Source organism: Apodemus sylvaticus, chromosome Y (assembly GCF_947179515.1).
Source record: "Apodemus sylvaticus chromosome Y, mApoSyl1.1, whole genome shotgun sequence".
Classification (NCBI taxonomy): domain Eukaryota; kingdom Metazoa; phylum Chordata; class Mammalia; order Rodentia; family Muridae; genus Apodemus; species Apodemus sylvaticus.
The window spans coordinates 2,546,722-2,554,402 of NC_067496.1; positions in this window are offsets into that span (position 1 = coordinate 2,546,722).

The window sequence follows — 7,681 nt, forward strand, 5'->3', positions numbered from 1 at the left end:
GGAGAAAGTTGGGTTGCTATGTAAGAGCAATTAACTTTTGACACTTTGGAGACCTCTAATGTTCTCATTGCAGTTTGTCTATAGAAAAGGACCTATGAGTAATCCCAGTATAAAAGAGTTTTAATAATTCCAGATATACTTTTAGGACTTTTTTCTTTTTTCTTTTATTTATTTATTTATTTATTTATTTATTTATTTATTTATTTATTTATTTATTTTGTTTTCTTTTTTCGAGACAGGGTTTCTTTCTATAGCCGTGAGTGTCCTGGGACAAACTCTGTAGACCAGCCTGGCCTCGATCTCAGAAACCCACTTGTGTCTTCTTCCCAGTCTGATGGGATTACAGGCAGGCAAGTGCCACCACCGCCCAGCGATTTTAGGAATTCTTATTGGATCATCATTAAATGTAAAGTTATCTATTTGTCTATATAGCATCACTATAAGACAGTACATCTTCATGGATCTACAGAGATCTGCTACAAATGGGTGTGCTGTTACATATTGATTATTATAAATGTATAATAATAACAGGAAAATCTTATAAATAGCAGCAGTCTTTCCTAAAATAAGTCCCCCACACCTTGCTGATTTGGGGCTCACCTGTCACAGATTATATAATAATCCAAGGCAGGCATTTTAGGACGATCACCTGCTAGTACATTAGCTTGCCACATTATAGATTCTGACAAAAGTTTGTTTGGGAGTAACAGTTTTAGAGTGTTAAAACCCATAACCGTCATGACAGAGAACATCTCACATTTAAACAATCATAGAAGAGATCATTCCCTACTCTCTCTAGATTTCTGTTCAAAATTTGAACTTTTAAGCTTTTACTTAGAAATGTGTCAATTCTATATCACATCTTTTCTTTTGTGAAGATTTACACTAAGTATACTCATTTTCTTTCTACTTTTTCTAAAAAGCTTATTACTTTGTTTAAAAATACATTGTGTACCACTTTGAGAGACAGAAACTTAGGATTTTAATGAAAATGTTTAAGACATATCTATCAAAATATGCAGATTATATTTATGAGATGTTTCCTTTCTATTGTCGTGATAAAAAAAGTCATGACCTGATGGGAAGGAAAGGGTTACTTCATCATTCACTTTGTTGATTATCACAAGGAAAGTCAGAACAGGATGTCTAAACTTGCTTTGCATATTTTTCTCAGTCTATTTTCTCATACAAGCCAAAAGTTTCACTACGTATGGTAGGATGGGACTGGTACACCAATTACCCATCAACAAAATGGCTCACAACTTGTCTATAAGAAAATCTGAAAAGGGTAGTTTCTTCAAATAAGGTTTTCTTCCCAAATAAGTCTATTTCATGTCAAATTAATGAAATTAAGAAGACCCACAACAGATAACAAATTATTTCTGCTAAATATATGCTAGTAATCTAGATATCTTCAATAAATGCACTGTTTCTATCATAGAGCTACAGCTCATCAATATAGATTTTTATCTAATTTATACCACACATTGCATCTTTCAGATTGCATGCTCTCCTCTCAATGTTGAAATCCAAGTTTTGCACGGTTTTTCGGTGTAATTTTCCTTTTATGTTTTACCTTTAAATATATATTAGTTTCTTGAAAACATGGGGGTATCCGGGGAAGGGGAAATCATTTAGAATGTAAACAAAAAATATAGAAAATAAAAATATTAAAAAAATGTATTGTTTAGTACTTTCAAAATTTGAAGCATGGTATTTTATATTAAAAATTAGTAACTTATACATACACAATATGCTGTATTCATTAACAAACACTTAAAATTTTTAGAAAAAGAAATTACTTGGTTCAAAAGGTAGAGTACCTTGAACTGATTTATGCACATACACTGGGATATTTTCAAGCTGTGGGATAGCAAATGACAACTATTTGTAGAAACAGTATTTGAAAAGCATCAAATATGGAATTCATTGAGCACATTTTTCTAGCTTACTACTTAATTCTTGCTTGTGATAATTACAGAACTCAATAGATGTGATAATTACAGAAGTAAATAGAATTAAAAGCGGAACAAAATGCCCATGGGAGGAGATACAGAGAAAAAGTATGAAACAGAGACTGGAGGAAATGTGATCTAGAGGCTGCCCTACTTGGGGAACCATCATTAACTGAACTTTGCCAGACTGATGAATTCACATTTTAAGTGACTATATTAAAGCAAGTGACATAAGCTTCAAGGATTGGTTTTCTACTTTTGATTTCTGTGAAGTTTGTCCAGAGGGAGCAATGCTTCTTGGTGAGAAATAAAACATCCCATGTGCTCCTGAGAAAACTGTATTTTTAGGAGGCCCGATTAGATCAAAGGTGTAACTTTTGAATCCTTAAATATCAGAGAAAGAAAAATACCAAAGTTATGGAAAGGAGATAGGCCCTCACCCTGGTGGACAGACAAGGAGTAGTCCTCTTTACTTCTATAGAGAAGGTTGATCCAGGCACTTCAGAGAACTCTAGAAAGTCATTAACTTTGAATATCCACAGAAGCTTGACAGTAATCTGTGGCTATTTCTCACAAGTGGGGTCAAAGAACCCAAATCTGTTTTTCCCTATTTAAACTTACAATAAGCCACATATGTGGGTGTGGAGGAAGGTTAGCTTTCTGGTGAGCAACTTAAAGAGAGATTTTTCTTGGATCCTGGCTGAGGTTTTTATTCATAGTCTATGGCACTTGTAATCAAGATCTCTGAGGACTGACCAACAAGGGCGGAGGGAGAGGCTTTCTTCTCTCTTAGTTGAAGTGTAGACCTGAGTCAGCCATGAGCAAAGAGAGAAGCTCCTGGGCATTGTTGGTCACAAGGATTCAGTCTGAAGTACACTAGAGCTGAGACTGAATGTTTGAGACACACTACTCAATCACAATGTCAGTTCTGCAACATGCTTCATCATAGGGACATGTCTCATACCACTATAGTGCAGACAGAGGAACAATCAAGTCTTTTTATTTATGGACAGCCAAACTCTTTGTCATAACCTTAATGTAAGGTGCAATTACAGTTTCAGTAAATAACCCTAAGGCCCAATATATGTATATATGTATATGTATATGTATATGTATATGTATATGTATATGTATATGTATATGTATATGTATATGTATATGTATATGTATATGTATATGTATATGTATATGTATATGTATATGTATATGTATATGTATATATGTATATGTATATGTGTGTATATATATATATATATATATATATATATATATATATAATCTCTCTATATATTTATGTGTCTGTTGTGATTCTGATATGTCATCCTTGATATGTTACTTGCCCTTTTTCTCTTACTGTCCTAAGTATTCTTTCTTTGTTTAGTGCATTTGGAGTTTTGATTATTATGTGATGGGAGGCATTTCTGTTCTCGTCCATTCTGTTTGGAGTTCTGTAAGCTTCTTGTATATTCATGGGTACCACTGTCTTTTGGTTAGGAAAGTTTTCTCTCATAATTTTGTTGAAGATATTTACTGGCCCTTTAAGTTGTAAATCTTCACTCTCACCAGTGCCTATAATCCTTAGATTTGGCTTTCTCATTGTGTCCTGGATTTCCTGGATGTTTTGGGTTACAAGCTTTTTGCATTTTGCATTTTCTTTAATTGTTGAGTCCATGGTTTCTATGGTATCTTCAGAAACTGAGATTCTTTTTTCTATCTCTTTTATTCTGTTGTTGATATTTGCCTCTATGGTCCCTGATTTCTTCCCAAGGTTTTCTATCTCCAAAGTTGTCTCCCTTTGTGATTTCTTAGTTGTTTCTACTTCTGTTTTTAGATTCTGGAAGTTTTTGCTCAGTTCTGTCATTTGCTTGTTTGTGTTTTCCTCTAATTCCTTAAGAGATTTTTGTGTTTCCTATTTCATCACTTCTGCCTGTTGATCAAACTTCTCCTGTATTTTTTAAGTGATTTTTGCATTTTCTCCTTATTGGCTACTAACTTCTGATCCATATTCTCCTGAATTTTTTAAGTTATTTGTGTGTTTCCCTTGTAAGGGCTTCTAGCTTTTGATCATTTTTCTCCTGAATTTCTTTAAGAGATTTATTTATGTCCTTCATGTGTTCCTCTATCAGCATTCTTACCAGTGCTTTTAAATCCAACTCTTGTTTTTCTGGTGTGTTGGGGTATCCAGGATTTGCTGTTGTTGGAGAATTGTGTTCAGATGCTGCCATAATGCCTTAGTTTCTGTTAGTAACATTCTTAAGTTTGACTTTAGCCATCTCTTTCCCCTGTTGTTAGATAGTCTTATTGTCTCTGGCTGGTGCTTCAGCATACTGTAGATCATTAAGGTTATTTCTGCAACACTGGATGACTGGGTTTCCTCTGGCACAGATTACAGATATGCTGGGTTCCTCTTTTGTGCCTTTGGAGCCCTGGTCAATCTTGCCTCAAGTAATGTTATACTTAGGTTGTCAAGGTCAACCCGGTGTTCTCTGAGGGATCTGTTATGGAGCTAAGGTGGTGTGGTGGGGGACATTACCTCTGGTGATTCTCAGGGCACAGGTCCAATGATGGACTGGCTTGCAGATGAAACGCCCATGTGCTCAGTTCCTTAGTGCAGGCAGACCAAATGGAGATTTGCACCGCCCCTGCCCCCAGAGATCTAAAGGTCAGGGTGATCCACACCTAGTGAAGCTTTTCAGTCCTTGCAGAGAGCGACTATGGCTGCAGAGAATCTCTTTCTCTGCTGCTCTCTCGGCAGGACACAGGTCCCACATGCAGTGGGCTGGCAGACAAACCACCTATAAGCTCAGTTCTTTGGTGCAGGCAGATCCCTGGCGGTTAGCACCACCAGCGATCTAAAGGTCAGGGTGATAGAGTACCTCATGTCCCTTTTCTGTCCCGGAGGCAGCGACTATGGCCTCAGGGCTTCTCTCCTTCTGCTGCTCTCTGGGCAGGACACAGGCCCCAAGCCCAGCAGGATGGCAGACAAACTGCCTATGTTCTTTGGTGCAGACAGACGCCTGGAGGTTTGCACCACCAGAGATCTAAAGCTCAGAATGATACAGTACCTAGTGACTCTTTCAGTTGGGGTTACTAATTCTTAATTATAATTGTCTCACCACTATGAAGCACAACCCTCATGTGCTTCAAAATACAGATACAATAGAACATGAACAAAAAAATCTGTACCAGCAACACATGAGGAGCTTTGTGAACCGACAAGATGTAGGACTCTAGGTGAATCTTGGTAGATGTTCTAATTTTTAATAACACACAACGATCCATTTAAGGAGAAAGAAAGTTGATTTTGGCATCTTCAGTAGAATCCTAAATACAGAAAACGTAGAATTTTACTGTTGAATGTCTGACAACTACTGTTACTTATAAAAGTGTGAATGAAAATTAATATTGGATTAAATATTTTGTAGACCAGCTCATAGTATAATCAGAATTTAAAAAAAAATAGAGAGAGAACTAAAGTACTATCTAATATAGTATCTGCAAATCAATATTTCCTTTAGAATTATGGGACATTTTGTAACATTATATATGAATTTCCCTGTACTACATGTGTTATTGCTACACACAGAAATCAAAGGAAATTTAATGTTTCTCCGTGGTGTCATATGAACAACAACTGTTGAAGTGACTTCTTTTCTACCTGCTACACCTAGGAAGGCCACCAAAACACATTCAATGATCAATTCAGTGTCTTTAAGGAAACTGTAGTGTTAAGATTTTTTTTTTTTCTTATTTATGTGTGTGAAGATTTCGAACAAGCAGTAACAATAATTCATTTCACACAACAACATTTTTAGAGTGTTTTGACAAAGAGTGACTATCGGCCAGAACTACAAACACAAAATTAGAATTAATTCCAGGTGCTTGATGTGCTCTTCTCTATTTTAAGGTATTTTTTACTAAAGAAATCTTAGAGAGTATGTGTTGTCTTGTGAATGTGGTTTTCTAGGAAGTATGTAACCTTAGCTTTAACTCTTTCTGATGAGTCACCAATATGATGAAAGTCTTGATTTGCCTTTGTTTCTGGCACAAATAGAATGTCAGAGCTACAATTAGAACAAGACTGATTTACAGCAACACTGAGATAAAACGACTCTAGATCCTTGCACGTGATCAATATAAAAACATCTTCACATGAGTAATACATACTTGCCTATGGCCCATGTGTTGAAATGTAAGAGCAAAATGATGCAGGGAAAATAACAAGAGAATTAAGATCTTGGCATTTCTGAAGTATTCATTATGTACAAAACTCTTTCAAACCTTAATATTAAATTGTAATCTAGGTGACATACTTCACTCAATAAATTTATTTCAGAATGTGACACTCCACATTTTTCTTCTCACTGAGTACTACTATTAATTGGTTGACCTTATAAAAAGAGAAAAGACCAGATGATTTTGGTACATGCCTGTACTTTCAGCACTCATTTGATTTAAATAGAAAGGGTTGAGAGTTCCTTACCTGCCTGTACTCAATTTCTGTTGCACAGAGGAAAATAAAGTGCATAGAGATTGCCTTGTTTGTTATCTCGTTTATTAAAACGCTGGTATAAATATTGAAGAAAAATAAAAGTAGTCCAGTTTGTTTACTTTAAATAATCAAGGATATAACCACAGATTCATCTCATCTTACATGAGTAAATTTTAAATAACCATGTCCTCTGATATCCAAAGTTCATGGGTACTGTTTCTTGTCTGAAGGTCACATTATGCATTAAATTTTTACCCTTTTATTAGCTTTAAAAGATCACCTTTACAAGCAAAATTTATGATCACAAAATTTTAAATTTTATTCAAATGCTTCTGACCATTAAATTAAAATTATTTATTTCACAATGATTTAAGTAGAGAGAAACAAAATAGACAATAGAAGGACTAGCACGTGATTAACTCAGGAATTCAACAATAAGCTGAATATAATTTCTCATTCAATGGGGAGATTACTGATCATAAAGAGATGTAAACTGCCCATTTCACATGTACTTAAAGATATGGGAACATTTACAGTTTTCATTAGATAATAGAATCCACATAATTTGGAATAAACAGAATACCTTTTAATGCTCACATATTTCTTTCTGCTTAAGAGAAATCCTTGGACACACACAAAATAGAAAAAATCTTGTGACCACAGTTTTTTTTTTAATACTTTATTAAATACAATTTTTATTAACAATTAAAATGTTGTTCCCTCTCAAGGTTATACCCAATCCAACAATCCTCTAAACTATTCCTGCTCCCTCTGCTCACCAATCCACACACTCCTGCTTTTTTGTCCTTGCATTTCCCTATTCTGAGGCATTTAGCCAAGGGCCTGGGGGCATTTGCTATCCCCTGAGTTTTTGTTCTTGGCCATTCTGACTGGTGTGAGGTAGATTCTCAGGGTTGTTTTGATTCACATTTTCTCAGGATTAAGGATGTTGAACATTTCTTTAGGGGTCTCCGAGCCATCTCATATTACTCATTTGAAAATTCTTTTTTAGCTCTTTACCCCAGTTTTAATAGGTTTGCTTGGTTCTCTGGAATTGAACTTCTCTTATTCTTACTATATATTGGATATTAGCCATCTCTCAGATGGTGTGTTGGTAAAGATCATTTCCTGATCTGTTGGTTGCCAGTTTTGTTCTATTGACAATGTCCTTTCCCTTACAGAAGTTTTGCAATTTTGTGAGGTCCCATTTGTCATTACTTTATCGTAGGGCATA